This window comes from Triticum dicoccoides, chromosome 6A (assembly GCF_002162155.2).
Source record: "Triticum dicoccoides isolate Atlit2015 ecotype Zavitan chromosome 6A, WEW_v2.0, whole genome shotgun sequence".
Classification (NCBI taxonomy): Eukaryota; Viridiplantae; Streptophyta; class Magnoliopsida; order Poales; family Poaceae; genus Triticum; species Triticum dicoccoides.
This window is the reverse complement of record NC_041390.1, coordinates 503,155,077-503,167,474: the sequence shown is the minus strand read 5'-3', so window position 1 is coordinate 503,167,474 and position 12,398 is coordinate 503,155,077.

Genomic DNA, 12,398 nt, shown 5'->3' with positions numbered 1-12,398 from the left:
GATCAGTGCGTATTTTGAAGGATGCGAGTTCCTCCACGTACCACGAGCCGACAACGAGCCAGCTGATGCCCTGGCTCGAATAGGCTCCACTCGGCAAGCAATACCAACCGGTGTCTCTCTACAACGCCTCCTCAAGCCGTCTATCAAGCCGTCTCCAGAGTCCGATTCCATCTTCGTACCGCCTGACCCCGATACAGCCGGGCCCGGCTCGAAGAACCAAGAAGGTGACCCAAGGACTTCGATAGTCGGCCAGGGGACATCAGCAGGCGGCTCGAGGACTTCCGTAGTTACGCCCGACCCGGGGACTGCCACACCCGGCTCGGGGACTGCGGTAGTCGGCCCGGAGACTGCACCAACACAACAGGCGGCGACCGACTCCAACATTTCACCACCCAGCCCGCCCGCCCTGGTCGCAGTAGCCGCATTGGCAATAGAAGAAGTCGCAGCTCCATCATGGGCTCAGTCCATCCTCAGCTTCCTAATAAACCAAGATCTCCCGGCTGACGAAACAGAGGCAAGACAAGTCCAACGCTGAGCCGGAGCTTACACAATCATTAACAGAGAGCTCATCAAGCGCAGTGTCACTGGAGTCCTCCAGCGATGCGTCGAGCAAGAGAAGGGCATTGCAATCCTCAGAGACATCCACCAAGGAGAATGCGGCCACCATGTGGCCTCAAGATCACTCGTCGCCAAAGCCTTCCGCCATGGTTTCTTTTGGCCGACTGCTTTGGATGACGCCAAGGGGTTAGTTAAACATTGCAAAGGATGCCAACTCTTCAGCTCCAAGCAACACATGCCGGCTTCAGCACTCAAGACCATTCCCCTCACTTGGCCCTTCGCCGTTTGGGGACTGGATATGGTGGGCCCATTCAAGACGGCGCGCGGCGGCATGACACATCTGCTTGTCGCCGTGGACAAATTCACCAAATGGATTAAGGCAAAGCCGATCAAGAAGCTGAATGGGCCGACTGCCGTGACATTTATCACAGATATAACAACTCGGTACGGCGTGCCACACAGCATCATCACCGACAATGGCACGAATTTCGCCAAGGGAGCCTTGGCACGTTTCTGCGCGACGCAAGGCATCTGGTTGGACTTAGCGTCCGTTGCCCACCCGCAGTCAAACGGCCAGGTCGAGCGAGCCAACGGACTCATCCTTTCCGGCATCAAGCCCCGACTGGTCGTACCACTGGAGCGTTCAGCCAGTTGTTGGCTCGATGAGCTGCCGGCCGTCCTCTGGAGTCTGCGCACTACCCCAAACAAGTCAACCGGCTTCACTCCTTTCTTCCTCGTGTATGGTGCCGAGGTGGTCATCCCAACTGACATCGAGTTCGCCTCGCCTCGGGTAACCATGTACACGGAAGCGGAGGCCAAGGAAGCATGGGAAGACGGCGTCGACCTGCTGGAAGAAGGCCGGCTGTTAGCCCTCAGCCGGTCCGCCATCTATCAGCAGGGCCTGCGCCGCTACCACAGCCGGAAGGTCAAGCGAAGATCCTTCCAAGAGGGCGATCTTGTGCTCCGGCTAATCCAGCAAACAACCGGCCAGCACAAGCTCTCGGCCCCTTGGGAGGGACCCTTCGTCATCAGCAGAGCTTTAGGCAATGACTCCTACTACCTGATCAACGCGCAGAAGCCGAAGGCACGAAAGAGAGACGACTCCGGCAAGGAGTCGGAACGACCATGGAATGCCAACCTCCTCCGAAGATTTTACAGTTGAAATGCAGTATGTATCACGCTAACTTTTGTACTAAGTACGAGACAATAGGCCCCCCGGGGAGAGCTCGGGGACTGCCATCTTTTATCTATGGATGAAGAGTATCATGCTTATGACCTTGTCATTACATTCACTTTTTCCGTCCGGCACCGGGTTTGACTAGTCGGCCCGGGGACTGGCCGCCTGGAGTTATATTAGAAGTCCTACCCGCAGTCAGACAAGTAGTGTGCCGGCTCCCAATCCTTCTCTTGCCAAAAGTCGCAGATCGAAGAACCGGCTGTCCGGCTGGCAAGAGTTAAAGGCAGGAAAGGACGCCCACACGAAAAACGGCTAGGGACTAACGGACTAATATAACAAAAGCCGGTTTTTCTCCCACCACCGACCGACTACCAGAGTAGCCGGCCGGCCGGCTTCCATTCACCTTGCTTCAATCTAAGAAAGCTCGAGTACTTGCCTTCCAAAAGGGGAAGGCGGCAAAGGAAACAACCTAAGGATAAAAAGCATACACGAATGGAAACCAAACACGCACACAATAATATTTACATAAAAGACCTTCAAAAGGCCAGTATTCAACATAGTTTGAATACACCCCCAGTGGGTGGAACTGCGCAAGTTTAATAAAATTGTTCAAAAGGCAACAAGCAAGAAAAAACAAGGACGGCAGATTAAGCCAAGGGAGCGACAGGCGAGTCGGGCAGATCGGTAGAGACGGCAGTGCTGGCTGGAGGAGTGGCTGGCTGGCGAACCTCGGCATGATCACCGCCTCCCACAGAGGGCGCGCTAGCACGTGCCTCATTGTTGGTGGCACGACCAGGCTGAGGCCGGCTGGCCGCTTCATCGGTCGGCTCAACGTCTTCGCCTTCCTCTCCTTCGTCGTCTTCGCCTTCATCGCTGGAGGCGATCTCCTCTTGCGAGTCTTCACCCGCTGCCGGGTCCAGCCCGAACCACTCCTCCGGCTGGGCAACGCCATCGTCATTAATTTCAGGAGCGAAGACGCTGATGTCAGTACACTCGGCGATCATCGAAGCGCGCTGAGCGATAGCCGGCCGCACCTCCTCCATCTCTTCGTCGGCCTCCAGCCGCCAGGTGCGCAGCTGGTCCAGGTTCAGCCCCGGATACCAGGCTCGGACGAACTTCAGCGCCCGCCCAGCTCCAAGCCGGGCTGCCGATGCCTTCCAGGCCACGAAGCGGCCAACCGCAACCTCCAGCCAGTCGTCAGTCCGACTTGGGGTGCGGGGAATCGTATCGCTTGGCCAGAGGGCGGCCAACACCTGCTCCCCGGCGTGCTGGAGGCGGCAGAGCATACGGTGAGCCGGCTGCAGCCGGGCTTGGACCGCCAAGAGTTGCTCCTCAACCGTCCGGCTCGCGTCCGGCGCGATTTCAGCCCACGCCTGCCGGTGCGCCTCGCGATGGGCCTCGATGGTTTGGGTGGCAAAGACGGAGTAGCCGGGAAAGTAGTCTGCACAGAGAACAAGAAGCAGCACAAGTCAGAACACAAATCAGGGATCAAGGGGCAGGCAAGGAGTGAAGAAGGCGGCTTACCATCGATCAGATCCTCGATACGCCTGAAGCCCTCGCTCAGTGCCTGCTTCGCTTCAGCCTAGCCCGCCGCTTTGGTCTCGAACTCGGCCTTCAGGGCGTCCTCGCTGTCATGCGCCTTCTTCAGGGCCGCCTTGTGGCTCTCCTCCTGGTCGGCCAACTTCTTGGCCAGGCGGTCACGCTCCAGGACCAAGGCGTTGTACTCGGCTTCCTTGGCGCGAAGGGCGGCCTGGGCCCCGCTGAGCTGCCCCCTCAAGTCGGCATTGGCTCCTGCAAGCATGAAGACAAAGGAAAAATTAATAAGGAAGAAGTCGTCAAGGAAGATCCGACCCGGCTGCTCAGTAGTTGGCCCGAATCTCGGGGACTACACCCAGTGGGTGCACTGACGCGCCCCCACAGGAGATGAACGAGACAAAGCACGCACTCCGGCTGCTGGTCAGGTCCTCGGTTCTCCGGCCCAGCTCCTGAGCCTAAGAGTTGAAGGCGGCTGCGCGGAGGTTATGATACTCCTGGAAGATTATATAGGAGGCGAGGATAAGTTAAGTTGTTAGGACCTAGTAAGTTCCAAGCCGCCTGCGCAGCAGCCGACTCGGAACTCGGGGACTACACCCAGTGGGTGCGCTGACGCGCCCCCACGGAAGAAATCAAAAGAGCAAAATAACCAAGGCCAGAAGACTCACCCGGATAACGGCCCGCGTCGCGAGGAACTCTTGGGTGTATCGCTGCAGCGAGGCGCCTAAGCTTGAAGCCGGTTCCGGACCTCCTGGGCCGCCGCGTTCAGCTCGCCCATCCCCCTGCTGGGAGTCCACTCGGACGTGCTGGCACTGGCCGCCTCCAGGGCCTCTGCCGTATGGCTAGCGCCCGCAGCTCGGTGCGGTTCCGGCGCGGAGGCGCCACCTCAACCCGGCAATCCGACCCATGGGTTCACCCGCCCATGGGCACCCGACCCGAATGGGTAGGGTATGGGTTGTCGACCTCACCCATGGGTCTTACCCATGGGTAACCCGATTAGTCGTGGGTAGGGTATGGGTTCAAGTTTATGCCCATGGGTTACCCAATGGGTCACCCGATTAATACTAATAATTAAATAATTAATTTATTCTCCATTATATCTGATGTTTTTAGTCGCGCCTCACTAGCAATGGTCATTAAAAAAGAACGAGGCACAACTACGGGAGCAAATCCATCACTAGGCCTCTTCTCACTTCTCATTCACACGCTTGGTATGGCCCAATTCTAGCTTCAGCCTGGCCCATGCAAGCAAAATCGATGGATGCAGGCTGCATTACACAGCGGCGCACATATGCATTAGTACCACCTCGCCTACGGGAGCGCATGGGAAGGGGAAGTTTGCCTATAAAAGAAAGATTATTGGATCGGTGCCTCGTCCACTCCATGCGATCTGCACAATGCAAATTGTACATCGACTAAGTAAACAAAATACGTATTGTCAGACCCGATGGGTGCCCGATAGGGTCGTGCTACCCGATGGATTCGGGCGTGGGTTTAAGTTCAGACCCATGGGCAGGGTCGTGGGTGTGGGTATGACCCGATAGTCTGATCGGGCATGGGTCTGGTAGAGGTTCACCCGACCAAACCCGACCCGACTGCCAGGTTGAGCGCCACCCCCTGTGCGCCGGCGCAATGCCAGCTGCACCTCGAGGCCGAGCCCTGCCTCCGGCTCGCCCCCGGACGGCTGCTCTGGCGTCGCAGCTGATTGGCCGCTTTGGCCCGCTCCAGTCGGCGCCGTCTACGGCGCCCCCTCCATGAATATCATGTGGTCCTCCCTCCTCTCCATCACTGGCGGGCTTTGGTCGACCTCCTCCGATGGGGGCACGGGAATGTCGGGGGCCACGGCGCGGAGGAGAACGACGAGCATCGGAGGCTGGTTGTGCGAGGCCTCCGCCTCCTTCTCCGCCCGGGCCTTGGCCGCCGCGTCGGCCTGCTCCTTCGTCGCCTGGGCGGTCCTTCGCTCCGCCGCCTCCCGCGCCTCCCGTGCGTTCCGTTCCGTGGCCTCCCTAAGGTCGGCGCGGGGATCCACGTGACGGGAGCCTGAAGACCCTCCAGTCGGCCCGACTATGGAGCCGCCAGGACCCTGCTCAAGGGAAAGCGGTGCCCTGTCCGGTGAATAAATAAAGGTTTAGAAGAGCTTCGGTCGAAAAAGACAACAAAAAAATATATGCAAGACATTCGACGACTTACGCCGAGATCGCCTACGACTGTTTCACCGCCTTGCGAAAGCGGGCCGCCTTCACGGCCGCCTCATCCCGCTTGGTCGCTGCGTAGAAGCCTTGGATTTCTTCGGCCGGCTGCCGATGAAGGTCGACGCGGCCCGGAGCTTCTGCGCGCCGCCACGGGCAGCCGGCGCGGCAGACGGGCCCGTGCCTTGATGATCAAGCGCCGGCTGGCGGTGCGGGGCGGCTTCGACCTCGTCGTCGTCCGGCCAGTCTTTGAAGCCGGCCCCGAGCCCCGTGCCTCCGGCCTCGTCACCTTCCCCGATGATGGCGTCTTCCATGGCGGCCGCTCCCAGGTCTGGATCATCGGGTCGTCCACCGTGCGGTCGGGGAGGAGTCGGCGCTCTACCCCTGCGGCCCCGGCCGTCGGCGGAAGAAGAGGGTTCTTCTAAAGGCAAACCAACTGATCAGAGGTCGGCTATCATGAGGCCGCCTACAAAAAGGAAGAAAAGAAGAAAAAACTTACGGCAGGCGGAGGGTTGGCGCGGGAATACGGCTCCTTGCCGTATCACCAATCCTCGGCGAGCTTGCAGTTGGAGATGTAGTTCACCATGTAAGACACCTCTGCATGAGGCATCTCCCTGGTGCTCAGCCGGCATGGGTCGAAGCGGCCGCTCATCTGGCAAATCATGTGAGGCCGGCCTTGGAGCGAAAGTACCTGGCGCTCCACGAAGGCAGCCACCAAGTCGGCTCCGGTCAGGCCCTCCGACTGGATCATCACCCGAAGCCGGGAGACGGCTGCATTCCCGGCCTGGGACAACGACCTGGCCCGGTAGCTCCACGAAGGTTGCCTCCCAGCCGGCGGGCTGGCTGTGTAAGCCGGCAGGTTGACGTAGTCGCCTTGCTGGGCGATGTTCCTCATGTAAAAGTAGGACTTTTGCCAGAGCTTCACCAACTGGATCAGCGGGATGGGCGGGAATGGATTGTTCTCGCCCGTCCGCCTCATGGCAATGAAGGCTCCGCAGGGGGAGGGCACGCCCGCGACGACGATGCCGAGCTTGCTCTGGAAGAATTCCCCCCAGAGCTCGAGCGTGGGGAGAACCCCAAGAAAGCCCTCGCACAGGGTGATGAAAGCCGACAGCAGCATCACCGTGTTGGGCGTGAGGTGATGCGGCTGGAGGTGGTAGAATTCAAGGAAGGCTTGAAGGAATCCGCTCGCCGGGAGGCCGAAGCCGCGCAGGCAGTGCGAGCGGAAGATCACCCGCTCGCCCTCCTCCGGTGCCGGCGAAATCTCCCTCACCGGCGCTTGACGAACCCGCACGAAGTTCTCGCCCGGCAGGCGCCGCGTCCGGCGGAGGAACTCGACGTGGTCCTCGTGGACGTTCGAGCCATCCCACGAGCTCGACATCGCCATGGGAGCGACGCGACGAGGAGCGAGACGATGCGACGGTGGAGGCGCGCATGACCCCGCTATGGCGGGCCCAAAGGACCTGAGAGGTCCGACGGCGGAACGGCGCGGCAAAGGGTTGCTACGGCGGCGGAAAGAAGAAGAAGGAAGGCGAGAAGGGGCGGAGCGAGGGAGAGCGTGCGAGCCTCTGCCGCTCCCCCTCCTCCCCCTACTTATAGACCCGTGCGGCGGAGCCGAGGAGGCATGGCGTGGGGGAACGTGGGGATCAACTGCGCCCACTCCCCCACGTCCCGCGATTATTGTGCCCTGATGGTGTAATAAAACCGCCGCGGGAAGGCAAGCGGTCCGTGTGGGCCGCAGAAGATCTGCGCTCTGGCCGAGGCCTAGGAGTGGTGGGCCCGGGCCTGCGACGGCGTCCCGTCGCGCGTGTGCACTGGCAGGATCTTCTTGCCACGTGGCCCGCGTTCCCGCCAATGAGAAACGGGGCTTCCCGAAGACGACGCGCACAAGCATAGCCGGCCCCTCAGGATAGGAAGTTGACCGAGCTTTTCGTCCTTTTGTCAGCGTCGAAGCTCGATCAGCTTCGGGGACTACTGTCGGAGTAAATAACCATGGGTAGCCTAGTCGGCTCCCCCTGGCCCTTCTGAAAAAATTACGAGCCGATCCGGTCTTCAAGAATCCAAGACATGGGGCCGCCTTCCCCTTGCCGGTTGTCTCCCAGGCCGGCTATCGGAAGGCAACCCGACTTTAGCCTCATGAAGAAAGCCGCGGGAGGGCCGGCTCCGAGAAGCCGGCCGCGAGAAGGCTGACTCCAAGAAGCCGGCTCCCACAAAGCGGTCAAGATCGTACCCTCGAAGTCTGCATCCACATAACGGCGATGTGACGGGGCGTGGCTACAGTAAAGCCTGCCACCCCCGAATCCCGGAGCATGCCTGGCACAGTGCACCGTACGGGTGGCCATGACCCGTCCGACGCGGCACTGTTGCCACGTTAACCCTGATGTCATCCACGACGGGCTGCCAGCGCGGCCCACGGGCGGTGGGCCCCTTCGGGCAGAGAGACACCCAAAGGCGGCCAGGCCTCCCCCAGTCGGCCCAAGACAGAGCCGGCTCCCCACAGACGGCTTGCCACCTCCCTCGAAGGAGACGCCCCATTAAGGAGATAGGACGCGGTGAGGTTACAGCGATCACCCGCCGGACGGCGGCACTGTAGCCACGCCCACCTCGGCGAAGCCCTTGTCACCAGGATTGAGCAACAGTAACCAGCCGCCGACAAGGCCCTGGACAGTGGGGCCTGCCTGTTGACCAAGGAGTCGGCACCCGGCGGGCCCCAGCAGCCGGCGCAGAAGCCGGCGAGTGTAGACACAGACGGCTGGGCCCCACGCCCAGCCGGATTACCATTGTATCCTCGGGTGTCGGTGTCAAAACCGGCGGATCTCGGGTAGTGGGTCCCGAACTGTGCGTCTAAGCCGGATGGTAACAGGAGGCAGGGAACACGATGTTTTACCCAGGTTCGGGCCCTCTTGATGGAGGTAAAACGCTACGTCCTGCTTGATTAATATTGATGATATGGGTAGTACAAGAGTAGATCTACCACGAGATCAAGGAGGCTAAACCCTAGAAGCTAGCCTATGGTATGATTGTTGTATATGGAGTTGATTGCCTATGGACTACAACCCTCCGGTTTATATAGACATCGGATAGGGTTAGGGTTAGATAGAGTCGGTCACAATGGTAGGAGATCTTGAATATCCACATCGCCAAGCTTGCCTTCCACGCCAAGGAAAGTCCCATCCGGACACGGGACGAAGTCTTCAATCTTGTATCTTCATAGTCCAAGAGTCCGGCTAAAGGTATAGTCCGGCTGCCCGAACACCCCCTAATCCAGGACTCCCTCAGCAGCCCCTGAACCAGGCTTCAATGACGACGAGTCCGCGCGCAAATTGTCTTCGGCATTGCAAGGTGGGTTCCTCCTCCAAGTCCTTCATAGAAGATTGTAAACACCAAGAGTAGTGTCCGCCTCTGCAAAATAAGCTTCCACATATTGCCATAGAGAGAATAATATTAACACAAATCAAATCTGCTGACATATTCCGCAGCGCGTCATCACACTACAGCCAAGTCCTTCACTCGAATCGTTTTCATTTTTCCACCTCAGCGTGTTTTGCGAGGCGGTTTCCTTGGCACGTCTTGTCAAAGCAGAGATCGTGTGCCCCCCTTTTACGGGATTCTCATCAATACGGACGTGGGTAACCCAATCGTGCCTGTTTGCATGTTTTCTCGATTAAAGGCGAGTCCCAAACGGTTACGGGGAGGGCTCCTGGTATTCAACCTCTTATAAAGAGACCAGGGCCTTACTCCTTTTCTCCAATCCCAAAACAAGTTCGCCCGTCGCCTTGAGTTCCAACACCCTAGGCTCCAGATTTCGGGCGCCTCAGACCTTCGACAATGTCTGGTTCCGACCTTCAAGGCCGAAGGATGCCCTCCTCCGTCACGGAGGAGGACGTGCTAAAGTTGAGAGAGGCTAAGTTCTTGACCGCCGAAATTTCGCACAGGTTGCCTGCTCAAAGGCAGGCTATCCCCAGTCCCCAGCCCGGTGAGAGCGTAGTGTTCGTGTCTCACTTCCTTCGGGGGTTAGGCTTCCCGATGGACCCCTTTGTGAGGGGACTGCTGTTTTATTACGGGATGGAATTCCACGACTTAGCTCAGGAGTCCGTCCTCCATATCTCCTCGTTTATCGTTGTATGCGAAGCGTTCCTCCGTGTTACCCCTCACTTCGGATTATGGCTCAAGACTTTCAAAGTGGAGCCGAAGATGATCAGGGGACGGCACGCAGAGTGCGGAGGCGCTGTTATAAGCAAAAATGCTGATGCTCCATGGCCCGAGGGCTCTTTTCAAGAGGATCTAGGCTTGTGGCAACGAGAGTGGTTTTATATCACCGCTTCCCGGAGCACCAAGTGGGTGGCGCTTCCTGCCTTTCGCTCGGGTCCCCCACCACGGCTAGCGTCATGGGTTAACAGAGGGTTAGATTGGGGTTTTCCCAAAGACGTGCCCCTGTTTCAGGGCTGAATTAAGGATCTCTTGGAAGGAGACCTCAGCTTGGTCAAGGTGATGCAGGTCATGCTGATTCGCCGAATATTGCCCGGCAAACGTCGCCCCTTTCGCCTGTGGGAGTTTAATCCAGAGGGACCGCGAGCTCTCCAGAACTTTATGGGCGCAACGCCCGAGGAGATGTATAGACTGTTCTTCGGATCACAAGAGATGTGTCCGGATTTAACCGAGGACGCAGGCCTAAGCTGCAATCGCCCGGATACTCAAGTAAGCAACCTTGTGCCCGGACCTTCTATCCGTATAATTGTCATAAACTTGCCCCTAAAAGAGCCGTCCTTTTAAACAGGAGTGGATAGCGAAGGCAAAGCTGATCAGGTGTCCAGCTCCCCTTCCTGAAACCAGGCCGGATCCCGTGCTGGTCAGGATGCTGGAGATAATGCCTTTGGAGGAGGAGGACAAGCAAGCTATGGCCTCCTCGAAGGAGGCTGCTCCGAAGGGAGGAACCGACAATTCCTCTCCTAAGGGGAAGAAGAGAGCCGCCTCTGACGACCCGGAAACCATGGTCTCAAAACGGGGGAGAAAATCCTCGTCAGAGGGTCCGACGCCGGGGAGTTCCTCGGCCGGACTATGCCCTCAAGGGGATCAGCCCTCCAGCGAGCCGTAAGTGGAGAAAAGATTTTCCTTTTGAGGGATGAGGGAAGTCCTTGATTTATATCTGAGAAGATTAACCAAACCTTTATCTTGTAGCTCGGACCTCAGCCCTTCTCAATAGAACTCGTCTTCGGGGGATCTCCTTCCGGAGATGATGGAGAGCGGGACGCCTCCCCCTGCCGTGCCACCTAGCGAGGCGGGCGACCCTGAGGTGTCGTCACGAAGGGTTTCTCCAAATCCGGCAGGGGCGGAAGGTGGCTATGCGGCCCCCCGAGGTTCTCCGCGTCCAGCCTTCGAAAGAGGTCATGGGACGAGCCCGGCACCGTCTGGTGCTCGGCCGGAGGAGCTAAAGATTCTGCTGGGGCGAGCTTCTATCTCAGAGGAGCACCGCGCATTGATGGGCATGGTGATTGAAAGGATTTCATCCATAGAGAGCGGATTGTATGAGGCCGTCAAAAGTTTACTGACGGGTTTCGAGGTACATTAGATAATGTATACTTTTGTCGGTTGCGCATGAGTAAGATGCGCCCTGTTTAGATAGTAGCCCCTGAGACTCTGCGTGTCATCAAGAAATGACGGCACGCGGAGGATCATAATCCCAGGACTAAGATGTCGCCTTTGAATGTAGGCGGCAGGGTGTCCGGAATCGAGCCGAACTGACAATTTGGCCGAACTGAAGCGGCAACTGGGCATGGCAGATGCCGACATCACGCTTGTCAATAAGCGGCTTGATGAGGCTCAAGGTATGTAATTCCTCGGGCGGCATTAGGTAAGAATAGTTTTATGCCTGTGTCTTACGATGTGTGTGCTTGGCGCAGATGGTGCGGCCGCCATGGAGTCTTAGGGCAGAACTTGCCCGAGCTAAAGAACAAGCCAGCGAAAGTGACGCGGCCACCAGGAAAGCCCTTGAAGAGCTGAGAGCCGAACATGCTACTCATTGCCGAAGCAAGGAAGAGATGGCCGAAAAGTTAAAAAGCGCTACCGACCGTTGCAGACTTCTTGAAAAAGAAGACCAGGCGAAACAGACGGACTTAGAGAAGGCCGTTGCCGATGCCAAGGACGCGCGCTCTGCGATGAGAGCTGCGAAGGAGGAGCTGCGTCAGGCCGAACAGATTGCGGCTGGAAAGCCCTTTATGTTGCGAAGGAAATTTTGTGATCCAAAGTTTGCTCCGTTGGACCGGATGTGGAGTGTGGAGGATACCTATCTGGACTTGGCAGCGAGTGCTGCTGATGCGACCGAACACTTTCGAGATCAGAAAGATCGCGAAGTGGAAAAGCTTTTCTGGTCGCAGTTTCACAATCCAGATCGTCCACTGGCAGTTGATGATCGTTTGGCTCAATGGGCCGAACTGAATAGGTTGTCTGGACTCGTCATGAAGTACGTCATGGGTCACCTGTGGCCGGGGAGATCGGAGCCGAAGAGTTATTTCAGCTTGGTGCAGCAATTCCTTGACGTGGTGCCACGTATAAATGCAATGAAGAGGTCAGCATGCATAGAGGGCGCTAGGATGGCTCTTGCCCGTGTTAAGACATACTGGGCACAGATGGAGACCACCGTTGTTGCGTCCCGAGATTCGGACAAAAGCCGAGTACCCTCCGAGCACTATTTTCAGGAAGTTCTTGAAGGCGCTCGTGTAATAGAGACGCAGTGCCCGAAAGATGCTATGTTATGATAGCATATGTAATTATAAAGTAATATTCTGATAAACTGTAGTGACCTTTTTTATACTTGTGCCTCCAAGTATTGGGAACACCTCCTGTGCGGCCATTTTAAGATATATATATATATATATATATATATATATATACAGAATCTGAAAGATGGCAGTCATTGGCTTCAGCCCCCACGCACATTGTGC